Consider the following 27,397-nt stretch of genomic DNA (forward strand, 5'->3'; position numbering starts at 1 on the left):
AACAGGAAGAAGAAAATACATATCAATTTTACAAATATAATTTATCAAAGAAAACTAGAAGTATTTTTCATTATAAACAAATCAGAGGCCCAAAATGTTTGATCCAGAGAACAGAAATGGATTCATTTAAAATAAACCAAAGCTATAAATAAAAGAAATTTCAGGTGAAGCACATCATATGTTAGATGATGGCACCTAATGACTAAATGTAATATTGCATCACTGCATTAGTCATGGATATCTGCAGCAAGAGCACTTTTTGGTGGTGTGTGTAGAGGCCGCTTCTAGGCAACAAGTTTGAGCAATGGAATGTCGAAAGGCCCACAGTGACCCCCTGACTGAATACAGACAAGCCGATCAGGCAACCCACCTCAAAATATCCATAGGCCCTACCTAACCAATGGGTTACTTACAACCAGCCACAGTTCCCCAAAAAAGGAAAACTCCACATGGGGCCATGCCTTCTCACCTCCCCTCTTTAAAAAAAGCCCCCACCCACTGCCTCCTTGCAGACAGTCTCCTTTGCTGTCCTGCCCCCCATTCCCTTGCAGTGTATTCACCATGAATTCTTTCATGGCCTGGACCACTGGCCCCCTATCCAATCGGGAGAGACACCACAGTGTGGATCAAAAAGATCCCCATAATTTCTTAGGGGTAGAGAGTATAGCAGTGTGAAGAGGAAGATGGTGATCAATGGCCAAGGAAAAATCTCATACTAAAGAACATAAGACAAACAAGAAGCAGGCTGACATGGATGTACTACAACTCTCAGCAAGGTAAGTCAATGCTGGGCATATATAATTCCAAGGATGCCAACCTTACTTTCTTCTTGAAATATTTTAATTTAGTCTTTTGGATTTTTAGGTATATTATGTCTAATTTCACCATGAAAAGTAAAAGTAAAGTAGGATTCACTTGACATAAACTGTTTTAAAGAGAAACTGTACTCCAAAAAGGAAGAGATGTATTTCCTAAATGATTCTTCAGCGAGAGCATGGGTTTAGGGAAAGAATAGGAGTTGTACAGCTGGGGAGCATTGTGTTCAACTCTCCAGCTCTCTTGAGTTGAACAACCTTGAGTACATTATTTTAACATCTCTGAACCTTAATTCCTCAGTTACATACCTTAAAATATTATTTTAAGAAGAGGCCCATAGGAGGTACTCAACAAATGGCTATTGATGAAATTATTATGGGGGTGCCTGCGTGGCTCAGTCAGTAAGCCTTCGGCTCAGGTCATGATACCAGGATCCTGGGATGGAGCCCTGCATCAGACTCCTTGCTCAGCAGGGAGCCTGCTTCTCCCTCTGCCTGCCGCTCCCCATGCTTGTGCGCTCACTAGCTCTCTCTGTCAAATAAATAAATAAAATCTTAAAAAAAAAAAAAAAAAGAAAGAAGGAAGGAAATTATTATGGAATTGCTAAATTTCTCCCAGGAGGACTTTGGTCAATAAAACTACATGTTACTGTGCCAGAAAATAAGTGACCAGTTAAAAGTTTCTTAACTCCTATGGAATTCCTGGTTCTAGGATATTTTTGGTTCAGTGGAAAGGGTTTTAAATACAGAAAAATAATATTTCATTTCAGATATTTAATTTTGTTAATAACTTCAGAAGATAGGAACTACTACTCTTCTGGCATATCTCACATTTAATAGTCCATAGGCAGATAGATATATTCCTCTGTCAGATAGGACTGTGCTTTCCTATATGTCCATAATTACCTACCAGAAACTGGCCAGCTATGCTCAAAATTGTAACTTGGGCTGTTCAACTCAGGTGATGCAATACAAGGAGCAGCTTACTTGCTCAATATTTAACATGTATATACTGTGTAAAAGCTAAAAATCAGCTAAAAAGTAACCCTATAGTGTTATTCTTACCTCCAATCAAGTTGGCTAATCAACTCCTTAAAGAGAGGCCATTCTAACACTCCACTAGAAGAGAAGAACAAAGGCTTGTTCTCTTCAAGGCTAGGACACAATTAGGCCTTTTCTGAATAGGATCTACCTTTATGCTTGTCCCATGATTTCACAAGGTGTGGGATTTAAATAAATATACAGACTAGGGATGGTTTCCTGAAAAAGCTGAAATTCTCTGCTTAAAGGAAAGAGGAAAGAAAAGAAATGGTATCCAACCCAACTATGCAGAGTAACTTAACATCAGATGTAGAAATGTGCTAATCCAATTTCAGGTGCAATTTTCTAGCCTTTCAAGGATTGGAAATGAATGCAAGCATCCTGGACTTGATTTCTCTTGGAAATGTAGGGAAAGGTAAAAGTTTTCTCCAAACTAAGCTTTATATTATGTTCTTAGAAACTGAAAGAAAATCAATATAAAATTTTCAAAATATACACATACACACACATCTGTGTGTATGAGTACGTTTTTAAATAGTCATTCCATTAGAAATCAAGTTGTAAGGAAGGCTGCCAACAAATCTTATTTTTTTTAAAGAAAAACAATGTCCTAAATCACAGAAAATTGGAAAAAGAAAACCCACAGTTATTATTATAAGTTCTATAACGAAATTCAAAACCATTTCAGATTTCTGGGAATTGCTGATATTATTAACAGTATTTTTATTATTTTTTAATTCAATTTTTTAAAAAGATTTTATTTATTTGTTTATTTGACAGTGAGAGAGAGAGAGAGCACAAGCAGGGGAGCGGCAGGCAGAGGGAGAGGGAGAAGCAGGCTTTCTGCTAAGCATAGAGCCCGATGTGGGGCTTGATCCCAGGACCCTGAGATCATGACCTGAGCCGAAGGCAGCCATTTAACCTGACTGAGCCACCCAGGAGCCCCTAATTCAATTTTTAAAACCACTATCTGAAAACAGTTCTATGAGGGAGACAAAATTATTTTTATTTTATATATGAAAAACTGGGAAAAATACGTCAAATGATTTGCCTACATTATGAAACTAATTAATGGGATAGCCAGAAATGGACCCGAGGTTTCCTAACTTCTAGGTCTTACTACAAATCTGATGCTTTCAAATTTTAGCCCCAGAATCCTCTTTCAAATTAAATCTTTTGTGGAACCCCACTAATTCAACAGATACAACTGCAGCTGCTCCAAATGAAGTGGATATTGGGCTAGAGCCCTGTACACCTAAAGCTCTATGTTTCCTCATCCACAATAGACTTTGAGGCATTTCTGGGGATCATCATAACTCCAAAGGACACACTGAAAAAATACCACCATCAAAGGTCATCTCTTCTGACTCATTCCCTATGGGAAATCCATAAAGTTAAATTCAAATCCAAACATGAATATCACTAATAAAATAACACCTGTCACAGCTACCATATCTAAGATTTTTAAAGTCACAAATACATATTGATGGAAGTAAAAGTAAAAGTTACATCCCATTTGTACCATCCAAAAATAATGGGCAGATAGGGTTTACTAATTACTGAATTACTCCCATGCACTGTGTGATACGATAGGAAGAGAGAAATATTTCATTGCTTTAACATAACTGTTACCTCATTCACAATTGTGACATGAAAACACTAAGCTACTTATTTCCAAAGTTAAATATAGATACCTTTCTTCAAATAAAATTTAAATAAAATCTTATATTGAAGGCATTTTATAAGCTATTCTAGTTAAATGGGGCAAAGCATGGGGCATGTCAAGAAGATGCAGCTCAGCCGAAGGCTGTAGGAACACTAAAATGGAGGAAGAGCTGACAAAAGTAAAGGATTATTTCAAGGTTTTTGAGCAGTTCCTGAAATATAAATGGTGAACAGCATACACTGCTGATGAACTGACATCTGAAGCAGAGGCAACAACATTTACAGTGTAGGGGAGCAAAATTTACCACTCCAAAATGTGTCTCTTTGGCATGTGGATTATTTTAGGCTGATTATTTTTATGAAAGAAAAGTCTTGGAACACCTCGGTGGCTCAGTAGTTAAGCGTCTGCCTTTAGCTCAGGTCATCCAGCCCTGCATCGGGCTCCCTGCTCGGCGGGAAGCCTGCTTCTCCCTCACCCACTCCCCCTGCTTGTGTTCCTGCTCTCACTATCTCTCTCTGTCAAATAAATAAAATCTTAAAAAAAAACAAAAAAAAGCCTTAGGAAGAACCAAACTTTGATCTTCCCCCTATACTGCCTAAAACAATTTAGATAGAGGACCTCCTCCACGAAGGGTGCTATCACCACAGATTGACTACAGCCTAATATGGACCAGGTGTGGTAGACAGGGAAGAATTTAGCAGTCTGTTAAAATTCCTCTCTGTGTCCCACTGTTTCTGTATGGCCCAGCAAACACTTGTTTACTAAACATTTTATTGTTTTCATCTTTCTGTGAATTATCTCCTTCCCTTGAAGTCCCAGACCCTTACCCCTTTCTCCTTAGCTCTGGGTGCCATATAAGCCTCATTTGCTTTACTGCCTGTGGGCCTCAAGCCCCCTTATGGAAGTAATTAAATTTGATTTTTCTCCTGTTAACCTATCTCATGTCAATTTAATTCTTAGATCACCCAAAAGAACCTTCAAGAGTAAAGGAAAACTTTTCCTCCTCAACAATAGGCATAAATAAATGTACTTGGGGGCAAAGTAGAGCTTTGAGTATAAACTTCTTGTCCACACCCACCTGAGTAAACCATTATAATACCAGTTCCTTGTGAACTTCTGCAAAAGGATTACTGCCAGAGGCACAAACAAGGCTCATCAAACAAAGAAGTATTATTTTTTAAAATATCAGCACAAGCTATCCAGGGTTCAAGCAGTAATCAACCAGCAGGTCAAGTTTATTAATCCCAAGTGCCAAATAGAAAGCAGACCTCAAACTTAATTTACCTTTGAAAATAAACCTTAAATTCAGAAGAGAACCAGGATGGAGATGATTAGTAGTATATACACAAAACCACCGAACAATGAGAACAACATATACAAAAAGCATCAGGGAAGAGCTGGTGATGTCAAAGTTTAAATCATACAAAGTCAGAAAAACCCCTATGGCCCTTGCGTCAGCTCCAGAGAAGGCATTATCTGCTCCACTCCCTTCTTACTACCAAATACGTTATGTCCAATAAACTAGCTGTTTACCCAAAAATATTCACTACAGTTGTAATATTTAATATTCCTAAAGTTGTAACACCCTATACTTTAAAAGACTGTGGTCTTCCACTCCTGTCCCGCCACCTTTCACACAGCTCACCCCTGGAAACTGTGAGGCTCTCTCACGTGGGGACGGGCGTGGACAGCTGGCTGATGGGGTCTGCGGCAGAGGCCTGCGGCCCAGAAGGCTGCTCCCACCGGCAGACCCGGGTGGTTGGGGCAGAGGGGCCTGAGCTGGGCTGTAGGCAGCCTGGGAAGAAAGTGTGTAGCAATGCTGCTAGCAAAATATTTGTGTGAGCCATTTTATGCTGGGTTTTTGTTGTTTCTTCTTAAAATAAGACCTAGAAGGAAAAAAAAAAAAGACTGTGGTCTTCCAAAAAGAATAGCAAACTGGAATGTAACTATTTTCTTCTTGCCTGTGCTACAAATCACCCATGGGAGCTGAAGCAAATACTATTTTCTGTCTCTCAGCCTTTTCATTTGTTAATAAGGGATTCTAACAGCCATACCACTTACCTCATAATATTATTATAATAATCTGATAATATACATCAAAGCATGATTTAAAATCCTAAATATCATGTAACCTGTACATTGTGAAAGATACCCATTTTACCAACCAGTCATTGCAAATAGAAGGTTTAATTTATCTTTGTTAACTAAACTTGAACAGATTCCATATTAACTTACCATTAACTAAAGAAGAAAGATCCCTATACCTTTATGCTGAGAAACCATCCTATACTAATAATAGCCAAGATAGCTTGCGTATAACAAGCTCTTGCTCTCTTTCAACATTACAGATATAGAACTGAAAATCTTCACCGATCAGAGGTCAATGTCAATAAAAACTTATTTCAATTGCCTGAGCAGTTTTTCAGTTGAGCTTTCAATTCTAACATAACAAATTATGTATTAAAGTAAGAGTGGGGAGATATATAATGAAAACTTTCAGAGAAAGCATTAAATGAGAGGTGTTATCTTGTTGAAAGAATACATATCAGTATACAAAATGATACAATTCATTCAAGCATGGCAGGGAATTCCTACTCCACTCTGTCCAAGGCCCTGTGCTGCAGAGGTCTGTGCTGTAGTGACTTGGACCTGCAAGCAGTTTAACACACACACACAAATTTTTAAAGTAGGCTCCACACCCAACATGGGACTTGAATTCACCACCTTGACGAGGTCGAGTCACATGCTCCACTGACTCAGCCAGCCAGGCGCCCCTGACACAAACTGTTATCAAAACCAAATACTGAAATCTTGTTCTAAGTTCCTGCTTGTTCGAAGAACTGAAAGAATTAAACATGTGAAATGTCTTACACAGAACAGTTTTTGGCTGTTTTGAGCACAAAAAGTATGATGATAAAGCATGTGAACTGGGTTTCATGTGCTAACTGCCTAGAGTATGACTTCTTATTTAGTATATGGCTGAACTGGAGCTCTAACAGTCTAGCATTCAAAATCATAGGATGAGACTTTTCATTTTTTTTTTTAAATGATTTCTCCTTATAAATCAAAGGGCAAAGACACTTCCAAGGTTATGTACATTGAGAAAACTTTACCAGTGATCCATGAAACATATCTTTGGGGACTAACCATTATACTGCAACTGCTGTGTATTTTATACTCTAACAACTTCCTGGTCAAGGTTAGATATGGCCCAATTATAAAATGATGAGCTGAGCCCTGAACATCTGGAAACATGTGGGAAATACTGAAGGAGAGTTTATTAGTTACTAGTGGAAGGTTAAACTAAAAGGTGTGAAGGGGAAAAGGGCTGGAAAAGACAAGAGAATTATATATACAGCAGCTATGATGGAGCAAGCAAAAGCAGCCAGTTCAAAGGGAGAGGAGAACGGAGTGCGTGTGCAGAGAGAAAGTGTCCATAAAGAAAAGAGAAGAAAAGAAAGTGATAGAAACAGAGAGAATAAAAAATAGAGGGTCAAAAAGAGATTTGAATCCTGGAGCAATCCTGGGGCTAACTAGGCTCAGTTCCAGTCCACATGTGCCCTTATAATAAATCCTCTATACTTTGACATAATTTGAGCGTGACTATTAGGGAAACCAAAAGGACCAAACTTAAATCCATCTCCTACCTGACATTTCCACCCCAACAGGCTGAATTTCTAAATTCATAATCTCTTTTGGTACATTTTCTAACTTCAGGTTTTTTTTTTTTTAAGATTTATTTATTTATTTGAGAGAGAGAGGGAGGGAGGAAGGAGCTGAGGGAGAGAGAGAATCTCAAGCAGACTCCCTGCTGAGCGTGGAGCCTGATGCAGCCCCATTCCCACGACCTGAGCCAAAATCATGACCTGAGCCGAAATCAAGTTGGACACCTAACCAAATGAGCCACCCAGGCACCCCTCTATAACTTCAGTTTTTATCAAAACTTAGAGGTTGGTGGTCACACCCTTTTATGGGTGTCCCTCCTATAACGTGATGACTACTATATACACTAGCTGACCACCTAAGATTCAAATTTAACAACCTAATGTAGCAACTTGAGAGCAGGGCAATTTAACCAGTCAAATGCTTGAGTCCTTACTATGCAAGGCACTTCTTTTTAAGGAGTAACTTTTAGGGGCACCTGGGTGGCTCAGTCGGTTAAGTGACTACCTTTGGCTCAGGTCATGATCCCAGGGTCCTGGGATCCAGCCCTACATCGGGCTCTCCACTCAGCAGCAAGTCTGCTTCTCCCTCTCCCTCTGTGATCTCTCTCACTTTCATTCTCTCTCAAATAAAATCTTTAAAGAAAAAACAGAGTAACTTTTTTTTTTTTTTTTTTTTTTTTTTTTTTTAAGATTTTATTTATTTGACAGAGAGAGAGACACAGTGAGAGAGGGAACACAAGCAGGGGGAGTGGGAGAGGGAGAAGCAGGCTTCCCGCGGAGCAGGGAGCCCGATGCGGGGCTCGATCCCAGGACCCTGGGATCATGACCTGAGCCGAAGGCAGACACTTAACGCCTGAGCCACCCAGGCGCCCCCAGAGTAACTTTTAAAGAAGAGATTTTTCTGTTCTTCCCTCTCCTGATTCAACATTTTCACTCCCCCCAAAATATGCAACACCTGCCTTTGTTTATTAATCGAGGAGAAAAGTGAGTAGAAGTGTAACTAAAGCATATCTTCTCCGCAGAAATCATTTAAGAACTATGGTTTCCTCATCACCTCTGGTAAATTAGTCCTTATACCGGATATTCTTCTTTATAAAATTTTTTATTATTATTAACATATAATGTATTATTTGTTTCAGGGGTACAGGTCTGTGATTCATCAGTCTTACACAATTCACAGCCCTCACCACAACACACCCTCCCCAATGTCAATCACCCAGCCACCCCATCCCTCCCACCCCCTCCATTCCAGCAACCCTCAGTTTATTTCCTGAGATTAAGAGTCTCTAATGGGGGGTGCCTGGGTGGCTCAGTCGTTAAGCGGTTGCCTTTGGCTCAGGTCATGATCCCAGGGTCCTGGGATCGAGCCCCACGTCGGGCTCCCTGCTCTGCGGAGAGCCTGCTTCTCCCTCTCCCTCTGCCCCTGCTTGTGTTCCCTCTCTCACTGTGTCTCTCTCTCTCAGATAAATAAATAAAATCTTAAAAAAAAGAGTCTTTTATGGTTTGTCTTCCTCTCTGGTTTCATCTTGTTTCATTTTTCCCTCCCTTCCCCTGTGATCCTCTGTCTTTTTTCTCAAATTCCTTGTATCAGTGAGATCATATGATACTTGTCTTTCTCTGATTGACTTATTTCGCTTAGCATAATACCCTCTAGTTCCATCCACGTCGTTGCAAATGGCAAGATTTCAAATTTCTGATGGCTGCATAATATTCCATTGTGTATATATATATATATATATATATATATATATATACATCACACCTTCTTTATCCATTCATCGGTCAATGGATATCTGGGCTCTTTCCATAGTTTGGCTATTGTGGACATTGCTGCTATAAACATTGGGGTGCAGGTGCCCCTTCGGATTACTACATTTGTATTTTTGGGGTAAATACCCAGTAGTATACCAGAGATTCTTGTTTCCAAAGAAATAGGGAAGTAAATCAGGTCCTTCTATATTTATGCTTTTTTTAAAGTTAGTAAAACAAAACAGAACAGAACAAAAACTAAATACAGAGAAGTCATAAATGACCCAGGAATCTAAAAAGAAGATTTAAGGTAATATACTTTTATTTCTGCCCTGTTTTAAAGAGGCTAAACCAATATAAGAAGAGCAAGAAGGGGAAGTCTATATGAGCCTATTAGGTTCCACTAAAGTAAACAATTTCCAATTTCAAAGAATGTACTTTGGGCTTTGGAAAAGCATATATAGCACTTTTACTAATATGAGTCAATGGTTTTTAGAACAGTCAAATTTGAGGTAATTCTTCCTAAAACCAATTTCACAAAATCTGAGTATTATGGGCAGTTTTAAATTTGCTAATCAATCAAAAGCATATTCTGAGTATTTTCTATCTATTCAGTGTAAGATATGTATCAGACAATTCCTGTACTCAAAAAATTTTAAATTTGGGGGCACCTGGGTGGCTCAGTTGGTTAAGCATCTGCCTTCAGCTCAAGTCGTGATCCCAGGGTCCTGGGATTGAGCCCTGCATCGGGCTCCCTGCTCCCTGCCTGCTTCTGCCACTCCCCCTTGCTTGTGTGCTCTCTCTGTGTGTGTGTGTCTGTGTCAAATAAATAAATAAAATCTTTAAAAAAAAATTTTTTTAATTAAAAAAATTTTAAATTTAACTAGAGAAATAAGAAACCATATTGTGAAAGAACTTACAAATTATAAAGGGACATGTAACTAAGTGATAGACAGTGTCATACAAACCAAAGTGCCTGTATAGGCACTGGAGACTGTAAAAAGAAAATGAACCATGTAGTAAAAAAGATCATTCCACAGCAGCAATAATCAACTGTTGTCAATGTGAGAGCAGATGTTCTTAAAAGCAAATTTAAAGGAAGCTAAAGCAACGCAGTTTCTATTTCTGTCAGACAAATGATCACGAAGGACGGATGGAGTCCCACCATCCTTTTCTTCATAATTCATTAGAGATTAAATTCTGTTTCTCAAAACACAAAACCATTTTTATTTAAAGACCCACAAAAAATCATAAAAGTCTTCAAAAACAAAATTCAGTGCAAATGTGGCATCATTAAAATAAGTAACCAAATAAAATTTAGTTTAACATAAATGGCAATAGGATCCAGAGAAAAAGTAAACCAAATGAAAGATGATACCCTGGCTCTTCAGTTTAATGTAAAAATGAAAAACCAGATATGAATTAATAAATTTTTAATTACCAACAACTTTCACTGGTGAAGCACATTTAGGGACAAGTAGTATTTTTTTGTTTTTATCCTACCAATGACTATTATGCTTCTTAAAATGTTTCAGTCAAGCCAATAACTGGGATTAAAAAGTATCTATGATCTTTAATAACAGAATTCGGTACTTAAAGGATGAAATATGAAACAGTACCTACTGAATGCATTTGGGTTTCCAGGTAAACTTGATTAAAAAAGAAAAAGTACTCATTAACACAGCGGCATTCATTTAGGACTTAATCATATTTTATCTTATGAGGACTGGTTCACTAGAATCAGGGTTGGTTGTGTCTAACTACTGTAAGGATTTACAGAGGGAAGTAAAAAAATAAATCTAAAAGCAAAGGCAACCCAACCAGAGCTGAGGCTGGCAGGTGTGGGGCCAGACTGAGTACAGTTCCTTAGAGGAAAGATAAAGGCAAAGAGAGGCAGATAGTGAGATGAATGTGATGCCTTTTTTTATTTTTTTTACTGGGACAAGCAAGTTCTCAGTGCTATAAAAGATGAAAGGGATAGTCAGTTAAGAGGTCAAGAAACCAAGATCAATTGCTAAGAAAGCTAAAAGAGTAGTGAGGCAATGACCAACATGGCCAGGAGATGAAACACTGAGAAAACATTTTACAACATCTCAAAGATAAACTTAGCCTGTATACTCCCCTTTATTAATCATTTGAAATTCTAATTAATGATACTAGCTATCAACACTTTTTGAATAACCAGTCCTTTGTTAAGATAATACTAAAAAAAGAGAATCACCTGCATATATAAACTGTAAACCTACACTGAAATCCTGGAGGCTTGTAAATACGTTGGTTCTTTCTAAAGCTCAAAATAAATGGCAAAATAATATATTTTGGATATTACTAAATAATATGCTCAAATAAATGCCAAATGTTAAAATTAAGGCTTCTAAAGCATCAGGGAATATTTTCAGTATATGCTCTGTTAAAAGACTATGTATATGACAAAAAAAGATAAAAAATGGTGCTCAGAAAAGAGAGGAAACACCACCACCACAGATGAATTCTTCCCAAGACACTGAAACTAAATCTGATCAAGCCTCTTAAATTAGTGGTTCTCCATGGGGGCAATTTTTGCCCCTGGGGGACATTTGGCAATATCAATAGATATTTTTGGTTGTCACAACCAGGGAGGTGGGGAAGGTGCTATTGGTACCTAGTGGCTAGAGATAAGCAATGCTGCTAAACATTATCCTACAATGCACAGGGACAGTTCCCCACAACAAAAAATTATTCAGCAATCAATCAATAAATAGCAAGAGTGGAGATTGAGAAACCCTTCTCTAGATCTAACAGGAAATACAGGGGTCAGAGAAACATGCAATTAAGAACTTCATGGGGGAAAAAAAAAAAAAGAACTTCATGGGGATGCAATCAGCAAAATCTGGAACTTGGGAAACTTTACAGGACAAATGACCCAATTTCTTCAACAAATAAATTACAAGGGAGAAAAACAGGACAGGGGGATCTCCAGAGTAAAGGAGACTTAAAAATCATATCAACTGGGGGCCTGGGTGGCTCAGTCAGTTAAGCAACTGACTTGGTTTCAGCTTAGGCTGTGATCTCAGGGTCATGAGATCAAGCCCCATGTTGGGCTCCGTGCTTAGCGCAGAGTCTGCTTGGGACTCTCTCTCCCTCTGCCCCTCCCCCCTGCTCGCTTTCCCCCTCTCAGATAAATAAATAAATAATCTTTTTTTAAAAAGCAGGGGGAGCGGCAGGCAGGGGGAGAAGCAGGCTCCCCGCTGAGCAAGGAGCCTGATGCGGAACTTGATCCCAGGACCCTGATAATCATTTTACAATATATACAGGTATCAATCATCATGCTTACACCTTAAATTAAGTCAGTATCTCAATAAAATTGGGGGAAAAAAACTTAGTTAACAGGAAAAGAAATAATAGGTCAGAGTGATAGTAGTATAAGTTTGGGTAGAAAAGAATATTATAGTAAATATTCTAAATTTTCAAAATACTGTGCTGATATAGAGCTGACAGGCCCTGAAGAAGATACTCTGACATATACATAGAATAACTTCAAAGTTCTTCCCAAAAGATTCAATACAAAATTCCTATTTAAGCTCTCTGTAATGTAACCATCAACAGCAAAGGATCTATGTATAATTTACTTATGTATAGAGTACAATCACATACACTATAAGGAAATTCACTAGGCTTATAATTTAAAAATTTGTAGGCATTCCCTTTAGTTGAAAAAGATTGTAGGTCTAGCTTTTCTTTGTGCAGATTGCAAGTAAAATAAAATACTGTCTCCAGAAGATTTAAATCCAAACACAGTGCAAAGATTTCTTCCACAAGCTCATCACCTAAATACTGATAATTATAGTATAAAACATATAGGGAGAGCATTTTATGACCAAAAAATATTAAAATATTTATTAATATTTTATATATAAGTATATATATCACAAATATTAATAAATTTGAAAACATCAATGAAATAGTAATCTTAACTTCTTAGACTGTTGTCCAACATCCAAGAAAAAAATCCGAAATGTTATATCAGAGTCTAATGCCAAACCTCACTAAACTTCTCAATTAACCTTTCTGCTTATTATTAACCTAATATAGTAAACCATTTTCTTGGACACAAGCCAAAAAGCCCTCTAGCCTTTTATATAACATTTTAAGTAAACAAAATGAAAATAAACATTTTATTAAAGTGATTAAAAATAAGAGAAATAAGGGGCACCTGGGTGGCTCAGTCTGTTAAGCATCTGCCTTCAGCTCAGGTCGTGATCCCGGGGTCCTGGTATTGAGCCCTGCATTCGGCTCCCTGCTCATTGGGGAGTCTGCTTCTCCCTCTCCCTCTCCCTCTGCCCCTCTCCCCATTCGTGTTCTCTCTCCTTGTGTTCTTCCTCTCTCTCTCAAATAAATAAATTCTTTAAATAAAAAAAATTAAAAATAAGAGAACTAATTATTATTTAGGCTTAGAATTACTTTTTAGGAATAGGAAAGCAAAGCATTTTCACCACAAAAAATACAGAAAAGGTGGCGCCTGGGTGGCTCAGTCGTTAAGCGTCTGCCTTCGGCTCAGGTCATGATCCCGGGTCCTAGGATCGAGCCCCGCATCGGGCTCCCTGCTCCGCGGGGAGCCTGCTTCTCCCTCTCCCACTCCCCCTGCTTGTGTTCCCTCTCTCGCTGTGTCTCTCTCTGTCAAATAAATAAATAAAATCTTTAAAAAAAAAAAAAAAAAAAAAATACAGAAAATACTAAAAAGGATATAGAATAAAAAATACACACATCCCCTCACCCAAAAATAATCTTCTAGAACATTTTTTGTGTATTATTTTGGCATTTTTTTTCCCTGTGCAAGTACATATGTATTTATAAAATTTGTATTGTGATGGTTGCTTAACACTGTGAATGTACTAAAATGTCATTAATGGTCAATTTTGTTAGGTGCATTTTACCAGAACAAAAAATTTTTAAATTTTGATTACACTATGTATACAGATATGTATCTTGCTTTTTTCCCCATACTGAACATAATTTCATGAATATTTTCCAATAAAAAATTACAAATAGGGGCACCTGAGTGGCTCAGATGGTTAAGTGTCTGCCTTCGGCTCAGGTCATGATCCCAGGGCCCTGGGATCGAGCCCCATGTCGGGCTCTCCGCTCAGTGGGGAGTCTGCTTCTCCCTCTGCCTCTCCCCCTGCTTGTGCTCTCTCTGTCTCTCTCTCAAATGAGTAACAAAAATTTATAAATAATTGTTCATTAAATAATTTGTAAAAACAATTTTTTTAATGCCTAGGGTATTTATTTGTAGAGTGGGTATAACCATTTATATGGTTATTCCTTTATTTTCCCTCACTGGCCCATTCACTCCTCTATTAATGGGCATTCAGTTGTTTCTAATTTCCTACCACATAAATTTCATAATAAATATTTGCATAAATAAATATTTGCTGAATCTCAGATTGTTTCCTTAGGCTAAATTCCTATGAGTACCCCTTTACCCCCACAACACACACACACAACTCATGTTTTTTAAGTAATAAAAGTTTACACTGTTAAAGCCATTATGTTTTTTTTTCCTCCCTTGTCCCATTTTCCTCTCTCTACTCTTCAGGTACCTACTATTCTGAATTTTGTTTAACATTCCCATGCATATTTTTAAGTGATCTGGATATTTTTTAAAACTGTATATAAATGGTGTCCATGAAGAGCATCTACTTCCCCTGACTGCACAGAAACCAAACCCTCAGCTACCAACACTTACAATGGAGATCAAAAGACCCATAACTTTAGCCCCACTCATCACTTCGCTCTGATTCCATTTCAGGTTCACAGATAAGTTTATCTTTTTTAATGTGACTATGTCTTTTGAGTTTCTATTTTTTATTTTGTCACTTCTATTGGAGCAAGGGGGTATAAAGTATGAATTTACAAGAATTATGTTATTCAGAAGTATCCCCCACTCAGTTGTTAAAAGCAAATAAAAGCTGGAGACTAGAATTAAAGCATTCCAAAGACAAGGTCTAAATATACTGCTAGAAATACTTTACCCTCATGATTTGTTCACCAAGTACACTGGTCCCCATTCCATGTGAAGGGAAAGGAAGCACTGGTAAATAATAGTAGAAAACTGATCCTAGAATATCTGACTTATACTTTCTAGAACCATCCTCCTTCACAATCAAAATTCAAAAGGTTAAAAAAAGGCAAAAACAAATTTCAAGAACTATTGTTTAGCAACTTTCTTAGGGACCTACAGAAGAATTAAAAACTCCATTATAGAAAAAAATTAATAAATAATCTACACCCTGAATTAGATACTGCCTGTCCTCCATGTATAAGAGCAAACTTACACATTCACAGGTTGGGGTTCCTTTACCTAAAATATATGGCAAAAAGAAAAATTCATTCAACCCCTACCTCATTCCATATACCAAATTAACTCAAATGGATCAAAGACCTAACTCTAAGAGTTACATAGGAGTATATCTTTGTAGCACAGATTTGGCAATGGATTCTTAGGTGTGACATCAAAAGCATGAACAACAAAAGAAAAACTAGGTAAACTGGAAAGAACCAAAGTTGTGTTGGTGTTTTCATCTTTCCTCTTAATAGAAAGGCTAATGTTAGAAACTTTATGATATAAAAGGCATTAATCTCCTTGACTCAGAGTTTATATGAAGAGGAAACAGAAAATTTTCCCACCAAATCCAGCATATAAAATAACTGAGGCCATGCCATTGTCAATACTTCTCCAATTCTATACTCTTCATTTCTCTAATCTATCACTGACCCCCTCCAACTTTACCTCCCTCACAGTCTTTATTCACTTGCCCATTAAAGGTCCACATTTCTCAAAGTTCTGCTCTTGGCCTACCTTCTGTTCCTCAATACTCTCTTGAATTCAATGACCACTAAACAAATGCTCATAATTCCCAGACCTCTCCTTTTACCAAGCCTACACCACTGAAACCCAGACCACAGATTTCCAAATTCCTAATAAAAATCTCAAGAACAATTCAGCAAAAAAGTAGCCAGAACTTGTTGGTTCTGAAGGCTCTCAGTCTCTCTAGATGCAAACAATATTAAAATAAGAAATGGCTTCCAAGCAAAATTCAAATCCAAGGCATTGCCAAGAAAACATGGTCTAAAAGATGAGGTTGAGAATGTAGCTATAAAATTCTTTGTCATAACTTCAGAAAGCTCTGAGATGGTGCTTCTAAGTACTATTCAGTTAGACAAAAGGCCTTTTAAAGATTTTAAAGTACAACTCACAGATTCTTTTAATCAAACACTAGAGCTTCCAACAAGCTAAAAGCCATTGTCCCTTAGCAGAGACCCAAGATAGAAAATGGCTTATCTCACAGAGATTTCTAAGTGTGGCTTCTAACTAATGGAGTGAGTTCAAATAAGAATTTATAGAAGATCCATAAGGTTTTTTAAGAGAATTATATGGGCAGAAACACTGCCCATTTGGACCAAAAGAAACATGAACTGTACAAAATGAAGAGTCCTTTAGACTTCCAAACATCTGTAGGCAGGAAATGGGGAGCGGAAACTATACAACTGCATATACAGGCTACCTTTCACAGAAAAGGAAAGATAACTCAAAGTGTAGAACCAAAAGCCCAGGAGACAAACCTAAGAGCCATGGAGAAATTCCCAGACTTTGAATTCTAATCAAAGAACTACCAACCTATGTCTAGTTGAATTTCAGAAGTGGCATGAAGTAATGGCACCTCTGTGACAACATTTTCCCTCTTTTTTAACAAGACAGCCTATAGTCTATAGGGTTATCTTTGTCTGGCCTGACCACTGTATTCTGGGTGTGTAGGGAACAGATAATTTGCCTCTTTGGTTTCACAGATCTTCAAATAGAGAGGTAATGTACTCAAGGAGCTGAAATTAAGGAACTACACCTAATGAGGCCTACACCTAGACTTGATTTAGATAATGATATCCTGGACCATAAGCTGATATTATAAAAGGAGAGAGTTGCAGGATATTGGGAGGGGGCAAGTATATTTTACATGTGAGAGGAACATCAATAATTTTGACCAGGAATGTACTATAGTGACTTAAAATATGTTCACAAATTCTTTGACACTTGCTTCAAAAGGTGGAGCCTAGTTCCTTCCCCTTGAGTGTGGGCTAGACTTAGTGACTCAGTGCCAAACAATAATAAAAAAGTAACTTCCAAAGAACAGAGTAGGTAAAGGGAGAAACGGTTAACTTTACAATGGAGAAACTTGGTAAACACTAACCTTAATATGTGATGACAGTTAACATCAACAGTCAGGTCATGTGGATTGTATGTACCCTCTAATATGGTGTGACGAGAAAGGCCCTTCACCTCTGTTGTAATTTTTCCCAAAACCCGTAAATCCAGTCTCACCATGAGAAAAACAATAGACAAGCCCAGATTAGGGGACATTCTACAGGATATCTAGCTGGTATGCTTCAAGACTGTATGGTCATAAAAAATAAGGAAAGATGAGAGACTGACACAGACCAGAGGAAACTAGGGAGATACAACAACTAAATGCAATTTAGGTAGTTTAGTCAGCAACTTAGTGGTACCCTGAATTGGATCCTGGAACAGAAAGAGAACATTAATGGAAAAACTGGTGAAATACAAATAAAATCTGTAGTTTAATTAGTAACAATGTACCAGTATTAGTTTGTTATTTTTACAAATGTACCATGGTAATACAAATGTTAACAAGGAAAACTGGATGAAGAGAATAAGGGAACTCGTTGTACTATCTCTGCAACTTCTGTGTAAATCTAAAATTATTAAAAAATAAAGTTAATCTATAACCTTCTCACCCCCTGCCCCCAAAATCATACCTATTTCAGAGGTTGGTAAGAGGACTGAATAAATCAATGCACAGAACAGTGCTTGAAGCCATGATGAGAATATAATAAATAACAGCAATTACTGTTCTTATATTAAATATTAGTAGATATTTGCTAAATGGATGAATATTAAAACACGACAACAAACCAAAAAGAGCTAACTTCATTAATTCCATACTTGTTATACTGCTCTATTCCTCATTATTTCCCAGCAAAAATAAACTATGACATATACTTACTTTTTTTTTTTTAAAGCAGAAGTTATGGTGTACAAGTCAGTGACTAAGTCATACAAGGCACTGTGGCCTCCTGCTTGCTTTTTCTTTCTTGGATCACTCACTATGGAAGAAACCAGTTGCTATGTCACTCTATGGCCAACAACCAGAAGGGATCGGAGGCCTCTTCCAACAGTCACATGGGTGAACCTGGAGGCAGATCCTCTAGCCCCAATCCCTGGGGTAGCTATAGCTCTGGCCAATATCCAGTGCAACTCAATAGGAACCCTGAGCTAGAATCACTTAACTAAGCTCCTCCCAAATTTTTATCCCAACTCCTTTGTGAGATAATAAATGCTTGTTATTTTATGACCCTAATTTTAGGGGTAATTTGTTATACAGCAGTAGATAACTAATATATGGATTCTCTCCCTCATTAATTCATTCAAAAATTTATTGAAGGTATAAACTACCAAGACACTGCAGTAGACCATATATTGATTTTGCCTGTACAGTATGCCTAATTCCTCTGGGAAACTACTCCTCACCTATTCCATGTAGTATCAGCTGTCAACCTACACCCTACCTTGCCCTTGGTCAAAGAGCTGGACAAATACTACAAGCTTAAAATACCCTAATTCCTGTAAATAGTGACTTCTCCATGAGTAGCTATGTGATCTACACAGGAAAAATAAGAATCAGTCTTTAATCAATACACATATATTGGTAAGAGAGAAACATCTCTTTCCCCTGGTATTTCTAAGCTGAAAAGATGAATCTGGACCTGATAACCATCATCTTACCTCCATGGGGAGTAAGCTTGTTTACAGAATGACATGAACAAAGCCAAGAGATATCTAAAGCCAGGAACCATGTTTGGGCTTCTTAAGTACATAACCCACTACCCTCCTTTTTTGCTTAATTAAGTTAGACACTAATATAGGTGCTTTGTTTTATCTTTTAAATCTAAGTTGTATCAAATGCTAAAGAAAAGTTCAAAATATCCTGAGAATTCAGATTATCAGAGCCAGATGATATAAATGGAGAGAAATTCAAAAGAGAGGTATTCAGTATTTCGGACTGTGAAGAAGAGAGATCTTACTAAGTGAAAATGGGGAGTGGATAAAGAACATTCCAAGCAGCAACAGGAAAGGTTATGCATGTATGGAAAATATAGTCCTGCTTGGTTGGACTGTACAATATAAATAGGTGATTGGGCATGGGAGCTTAAATTATATCCTTAGACGACTAGGCTGTTTCCTTTAAACTAAGAGAGTATATGAGGGGGAGGTATCACAGGATGACAGATCAAATTCATTTTGTGATCAATATTGTTTGAATGTGACCACTCATTTAGCCACGTACTCACTAGCTTTATCATCATAATTCAGTTCATGCTTCTCTACTGTATCCATAATACTATTAAATGACTTATTAAAATTCAGATATACTTCCTTTGTTTTTTACTTCCTCTAATCTACTTACATTAATAACCCTGGCAATAAACAGGAAGTTGAACTTATTCAGCAGTTAATCTGAGCTGGTTCCTAGTGACTACCACTCATCATTTACTGCTACCTGCATCTTGGGTGATACTACTAAGCTCTCTTTAATTAATTACACATAGAGCTATCAGGAAAGTTCAAAAAAATGAGAAACCTGAAACTTAGCTTCCAAGTTCAAAAGTCCTACTTTCTACTTCCCCAAAGGGGAAATCATTTTTTTAAAAACCCATACAAAAGTGCTAAGAATGGCCTTAAACCATATATAAAAATTAACCAAAATGGATCAAAGACCTAAATGTAAGAGCTAAAACTATAAAACTCTTACAAGAAAACACAGGGGAAAAAGTTCAATGACGCTGGATTTGGCAATGATTTCTTAGATATGACACCAAAAGCACAGGAAACAAAAGAAAAAATAGATAAATTGGACTACATTAAAATTAAAAATTTCTGTGCATCTAAAAAGTGATTCACCAACTGAATGTGAGAGAATATTTGCAAGTCATGTATCTGTAGGGATTGATACCCAGAATTTATATATAAGGAGCTCCTACAACTCAATAATGACACCAAAAGCAACAACAAAAAACAGGTTAAAAAATGGGCATAGGTCTTGAATAGATAATTCTCCAAAGAAGATTTACAAATGGCCCATAAGCATACGGAAAGATGCTCAACATCACTAATCATTAGAGAGTCAAAACCACAATACCACTTTGCACCCATTTGGATGGCTATTTATTTATCTAATTACTTATTTATATTTTTGAGAGAGAGAGAGCATGCAAGCAGGTGGGGGGTGCAGAGGGAGAGGGAGAGAGAGAATCTTAAGTAGGCTCCATGCCCAGCACAGAGCCTAGCCTCAAGACCCTGAGATCATGACCAGAGCCATAATCAAGAGTCGGATGCTTAACTGACTGAGCCACCGAGGCATAGATGGTAATTCATTAAAATAAAGAAGGAAAGTGGAAGAAGGAAAGAGGAAGGAAGGAAGGGAGGGAAGAAAGGGGAGTGGAGGGGAGGGAAAGGGGAGGAAGGGGAGGGAGAGGGGAAGAAGGGAGGGAGGGAGAGAGGGAGGAAAGGAGGAAGGGAGGAAAGGAGGGAGGGAGTGTTGACAAAGATGTGCAAAATTTTGAATACTCATGCATTACTAGAAAGAATGTAAAATGGCGCGGCCACTGTGGAAAACAATTTGGTAGTTCCTCAAAAATGTAAACACAGAATTACCATATGATCCAACATTTCCACTCCTAGGTATACACCCAAAAGAATTACAAGCAGGGATTCAAACAGATATTTGTACATCCATGTCCATAGTAACATTATTCACAATAGCCAAAAGGTGGAAACAACTCAAATGTCTATCAATATATTAAAGGATAAATAAAATCTGCCAATACATACAATGAAATAACTCAGCCTTAAAAAGGAATGAAATTCTGACACATGCTATGACATGGACAAAGCTTAAGATATTATTCTAAGCAAAATAAGCCAGACACAAAAGGGCAAATATTGTATGATTCCACTTATACAAGGTATCTAGAGTAGGGAAATTCATAGATACAGAAAGTAAACAGAAGTTACTAAGGGCCAGAGAGAGGTAGGAATGGGGAATTACTGTTCAATGGATGTAGCATTCCTGTTAGGGATGATGAAAAAGTTCTGGAAATAGAGAGTAGTGATGCTCACACAACACTGTGAATGTGCTTAAAACCAATGAACTATACACTTAAAAATGGTTAAATGATAAATTCTATGTTATGTATATTTTACACGATAAAAAACAAGAGCTAAGAATGAGCTTGGGCCAGAGGCCTTCTACATTCATCTTGGCAGTAGAGCAGTGGCATACATGGAATTTAGCCCACAGCCAACCAGCCAATATACAAATACTAGCCAAACACAAGCAGTTTCAACATTGCTGAGGAGGATAGACTGTCACCCTGGGTTCGGCATAAAGAACTTACATCTAAAAATTATTTCCAAGTCCTATTAAGGCTTGGTTTCCTGGCTTCCTTTCAAGCACCCCATCTGTCCACAAGAACAGAACCAGAGAGTCTGAACAGCAACAATCTGAAAGAAGTCCAACACCAGAGGCTTTCTGTTGGCAGGCTACTAGTCAGAAGCTGAGGATTTCAGCAGTGCCAAAGCCCCATTCTCACAGGGTCAATGAGCTTACAAAGACAAACACTCAAATCTCTCTCTCCCTCTTTAAATCATTTTACTGAAGTATAATATACATACAGAAATGGGCATACCATAAGAAACAATGATTTCTTTCAAAGCCTATTAGGAAAAATTTAAGCTCAGTAATCTCAAATGCATCTCTTTATAAATTTGGAGTTTAAAAATAAAATTACTTCAGCACAAACAGCATTTTTTTGTTTGTGCCAAATATTAAATCATTACTTTTAATTCATTTTTTTTCCTAAGTGGAAGGGCTAATTATAGCTATCAAAAAACTCAAGTTCTGTATTGGATGGTCACCTTAGCAATAAGACTATTTAAAGACAAGGATCATCAATTTATACTAACATACATGCAAAAAACTCAAGAGTTATCGCTAATTCCTCACTTTCTTTCCTTTTCCACATGCTTTCCAACTCATCTCAAAGCAACTCATCTACATTCAAAACATTTCTTCTGTCTGCTCACTTCTTTCTACCTTGACTGCTAAAATTATCTCCCTCTGCTCTGCCAACATCATCTCACCTGGACCACTACAATAACTCCAAGTGTTCTCCTGGCTTCAATTTTTTTGGGGGGAGGGGGCACAATACTGATTTTTATGTTATCCCTAGGCTTAACAAACAAATTTTGAAACATGTTACAATGAATTTTAAAAAGGAAGAGAACTGTCAAAATTGTGGAACAGAGGTGGAAATGTGGAATGGAGATTATCAGAGGTCTACATAACCCCATTTGGAAATGGAAGTATTAATTTTGACTCTGTTCATTCTGGATACTTAGCCTTTGGTAACAGAATGAGGGATGGAGTGTTTTGGTTTTTGCTTTGTTTTCACCTTGAGATCCCATTTTACCTACATATTATCACACAGAGATCTGGAAGCAAAAAAGAGAATTGCTTTTAATGTGCAAAAAACCAATTCCAACCTCAGTGATATGGGCGGGGGGGAGGGTGGGGATCTTGGTGTCATGGCTTCACTCTGAACTGTGCTATAATCCATCCTTCACACATGAGTCAAAGTGATCCTATAAGAACATATCACATTGCATCATTCCTTTGTTTGAAACCTTCTAATTATTTCCTATTATACTTAGAATAAAAATCCAAATTTCTTACCAAAGCCAACTTCTTGCCTTTCCTGTTTCCTCTGCGTTTTGCACTTCTAGATCAGCCTGCCTCCTCAGAAAGCCTTTCCTCACTCAAGCTAAAGCAGTAGCCCCTTACTTTGAGGTGAGATCTGGGCATCCATAATTTTTTAAAGCTTCCTGGGTGAGTCTGATATTCCGTGATGCTAAGACCAGTGCACTAAGAGTCTTACTTTTGCTTGCAATAATTTTTCTGTCAATTTACTTCTTGCTACTTCTTACTGCCTGTGGGTTGAGAAACTGGAAAACCAACATGTAGGACGTGATAAAAAAAGAAATGACAATCATCAGGAACCTGTACTAAACCCTACCAAAGGTCGTACCTAGCTGTTAAATGCAAGTGGTATGTTCATAAACTCTAAAGAATCTGTACTGCCTGTACCAACTTTTCTTAGTTCATGACTCTCAGCTCTGAATAGGAGAGCTGAAGTTGTCAGAGAAATCAAATGCAAATGTTACCTGCTCACAACTGCCTTCCCTAACTTCCTGGGTAAAGAGGGTTATTCCCTCTTCTGTGCTTTGGTAAGGTTCTTCAGTTTCTGATATACTTTCTTACACTAATTACTACTATTTTTCTTTTTCTGTCAGCTCCATAAGATAAAGGATTTGTCTATGTTGTTCACTGATATATCCCCAACACCTACTGAGAGTCTGACACACGGTAGATGCTTTGTAAATAATGGATTCAGTGATTCATTTACTCATTCAACTAATATTTACTGAACATCACGTGCCAGACAGCATCCTAGACCTTGAGGATACATCAGTGAACAAAACACTAAAAATCCTTGCTCCCTTATATGCTAATGTGGAGCACAGGCAAGATTAATAAGTAAAACAAAATATACAGTATGCTAGTTAGAATAAGTGGCAGGAAGAAAAAATACAGAAAAAAAAACTAATCTATGATAACAGAAGGTACATCACTGGTTGCCTAGGAGTTGGGGTAGAGAGAGGGATGAACTATAAAGGGGCACAAGGAAACTTCTGGGGGCTGATAGACACATTCTGCCTCTTGACTATAGTGGTAATTTTACAAGTGTATACACCAGCCAAAATTAATCAAATTGGACACTTCAAATGGATACAGATTATTGTATGGATATTATGGCTCAATGAAGTTTCAAACAATAAAGCAGGAAGTGGAGGACGGAACTTTTAGAAAGATGGTCAGTGAAAACATTAATGAGAAGGTGAATTAGGAAGAAAAAAAAAAGATGTCAGAAAAGTGGAAAAGCTATTATTGCAGATATCTGAGGGAAGATCAATCCAGAGAGAAGGAACAGCAAATGCACAGACATGTTCCACATGCTTGACATGTTCCACAAATCAGCAAGGAAGCCACTGGGTCTAGTTAGAGAAGAGTGAGTAAGGGAAAGAGCTATTAATCTAATTGAGATAGGAAGTCACTAATAAGATAAGAGCCATGAATACATGATTTGCTCTGTTGATATACTACTGTGTGTTGAGAATAAGTTAAAGAGCAGATGCAAATAGACCAGTTGGGAGAATGTTGTTAACGATCTAGGAGAGCAGTGTTGGTGATCTGAACAGAATAGTGGGGAGGGAGGGTGTTAGTGAGAAGTAATAAAATTTAAGCCATATTTTAAAATTAAACCTAGCAGGATTTGATGATGGACTTGATGTGGGTGTGAGAAAATGAAAGGATATAAATTGGAAGAATGGATGTGTCACTAACTGAGATGAAAAAAATGAAGGAGGAACAGGTTTAGGAGGCTTATGAGGAACTTAATTTGGGGCATATTCAATTTTTTGATACCCTTTTCACATTTAAGTAGAATTCTCAAGTATGTCATAAATATATATCTGGAATTTAGGGGAAAAATCTAGTTTGAAGATATAATTCAGGAGCTGTTAGCATATAGATGATATTTAAATCCATGAAAATGGATAGGATAACCTAGGAAGTGTGTTGTACGTAAGAAGAAAAGAGGACCAAGGACCCAAGGCCAGGGACACTCCAACTTTTAGATGTTGGGGAAATGAGAAGGAGCCAGCAAAAGAGATCTAAAAGGGGGAAAGAAAAGAGCAGACTAGATAGCTAAAAGGTAAATCAGGCAAATGTGGTATCCTGGAAGGACAAGTGTTTCAAAGAAAAGAGAACTCAAGTAGGTCAAATGCTCATGGGTCAAGTAACTGCAATCTCAAAAGGCTGTTACTTAAGACCAAAATAAATGCAAATGCAAAACACTGTATAAATTTTTAAACAACGACTTGGCTAAGAAAACCAAGGACTACATTAATAGTAGAGCAAACTAATATTTAACACATTAAAAATATGAAATACCACTTATTACACAATAAGAAGTATAATATATAAAACATACTCAAAATGTCTACTTTTCAATTGGTAAATTATCAACTACTGAATAATTCTGATTTTAATCTTTCATAACTAGATGACCACTTTAAACTTACATTTTCCCCCATTAACTATAACCTATTCTGTTATGTAACTATCCATTTTAATTTATAACAGTAAAAGCTTTTTTTGCAACTTTTTTTTGTTTTGGTAAACATTTCCTCTGTACAAGGTATTTTTTTGCAAATAGCTAATTCAGAGTTAGAATTTAAATTTTAAGCTTTAGATCTCCATGTTTGTTTTTTAGCAAACATGAACACAGTAAAAATCACAGTGGCTTTCAAGGGAGACAAAACTTCTTATTCTTTTTCTTTTCTGTGTGGTTACAGACTTTAGGCATTGTCTTCTATAAATGATTATCTTGGAACTGTAAATTTAGGACCTCAACTTTAGAACACAAACTATTATGAAACACACCTTAGAGCTACAAAAAAGGGTTGGCCCATTCAGAACTAAAGTTTAAATAAACTCCATGTTCTAAACCTGATATAAAATATAAAATGAAAAATTTATTTTAAAAACTCCATTCTAAACTGATTTAATAATCCCCAAGTTGTTAAATTTCATCAATCCTTAGCGACAAAAGGTGGTTTATTACATTACCTTCACTAATTTCTGTGGAAGTTATCCTTTATTACATCGCTAAAAGTGAAAACAAGCTTAAATATAAGAATTACCAGAAATAGGCCAACCACTACAGCTTATATAACCAAATGAGATATCTAAGCTCCCCTTGGTAGGTATTTGGAGTAAGGCAATATGATCTTAAAATGGTGACTGAGCATTGATAAAAACAATGGCATTTTATTTATTCTCTATATTCTATCCTTATATTTCATTTTTTAAAAAGATTTTATGTATGTATGTACGTATGTATGTTTTGAAAGCGGGAGAGAATCTCAAGCAGACTCCACACCAAGCACAGAGCCCCAAGTGGGGCTTGATCCCATGACCCCGAGATCATGACCTGAACCAAAATCAAGAGTTGGATGCCTGACTGAGCCACCCAGGCACCCCTATCCTTTTATTTCTCCATATATTTATACACACACACATAAAACCTATGTATGTACATACGTGTTTATGTAAGTGAGAAAGAGTGTCAGAGAATGTGTATGTGTTTTAATCTTTGCTTCTTTTCCTATGACACAAACCAGGGAGTTGTGGCGGCATTGCTCAAGCTGGTGAAGCTACAGTGGTATAACAGAGCTCAGCTGTTAATAATAATAATAAACTGGTTATTAATCACCCAAGCTCGAGAAGGATAATGGCAGACCTGCGTGAGGCACATGAAGCAGAGTTGGTGGCAGCCAAACAACAAAAGGTGCATGCAGTTCACTGCACGGGTGTATCACATCTTGGAGCTGTGCTGGGATAAATGTGTGGAGAAGCCAGAGAATCGCCTAGACTCTCCCACTGAAAATTCTCTCTCTAGCTGTGTGGGCTGCTTCACTGACACTACTCTTGCTATCACCAGTCAGGCTGCCCAGACTGTACAGAAAGAACAGTAGGCCATCCCCAGGGAGAGTGACAGAAGCAGCAAAGGACTTGTTATTAAGCAGACTGAAGGGCAGGGGAGGGGAGGTTGTCTTCCCTACGTCTGCTGAAAACAGACCCAAACCTAGAGGAGTGCTTGGTACACTAAATCCTAGTCTAGAAAAGGCAGTAACATTAGCCATTTTTTAGAAAGGCAAAAAGAAACAGAGCTTTGTATTTCTGATCTCTACAGGCAGGGCACTTCAAAATGTATACCAAAGAACAATTTGGTGGAAGATAAGAGGAACAATTTATCACTAAACGGTTCAGCACTGAGGTTGTGGCTAAATGTTTCCTCACAAAATGTTTTATTGGTCTTGAAAAACAAGAAGTCACAAAAAAGGGGTGCTTAGCTGGCTCAGTCAGAAGAGCATGTAAATCTTGATCTCAGGGTTGTGAGTTCGAGCCCCATGTTGGGTGTTGAGATTACTAACAAAAATAAATTCTAAAAAAAAAAGTCACAAAGGAAAAACCAACACATCTTTAAAAAATACCAAAATTCAATCTTTAAAAAAGAAATAACCATAAATGAGACTTCACTAAACATATAAATTATCCCCCCAAAAGTTACTATTTAAAAAAGAAGACATTCTATGATAATTACATTCCAGAAGAAAACCACAACATGGAGTTAATAAGTACATTAAATAATAAAACTTTCCTAAA

At 37.4% G+C, this 27,397-nt stretch overlaps 2 protein-coding genes and 1 pseudogene across 4 annotated transcripts in view; 1 reads left to right on the forward strand and 2 right to left on the reverse strand.

Moving 5' to 3' along the window:
* B3GNT2 (UDP-GlcNAc:betaGal beta-1,3-N-acetylglucosaminyltransferase 2) overlaps window positions 1–27,397 on the reverse strand; it is a 185,346-nt gene that overhangs the window by 154,393 nt on the left and 3,556 nt on the right. The window lies entirely within an intron of this gene.
* Window positions 1–27,397, reverse strand: part of LOC118545239 (COMM domain-containing protein 1) — a 186,422-nt gene that overhangs the window by 59,967 nt on the left and 99,058 nt on the right. The gene's annotated exons all lie outside the window — the stretch shown is intronic.
* Window positions 26,463–26,706, forward strand: LOC118553957 (mitochondrial import inner membrane translocase subunit Tim8 B pseudogene; annotated as a pseudogene).

The sequence above is a fragment of the Halichoerus grypus genome, chromosome 10, assembly GCF_964656455.1.
Source record: "Halichoerus grypus chromosome 10, mHalGry1.hap1.1, whole genome shotgun sequence".
In the NCBI taxonomy this organism is placed as follows: domain Eukaryota; kingdom Metazoa; phylum Chordata; class Mammalia; order Carnivora; family Phocidae; genus Halichoerus; species Halichoerus grypus.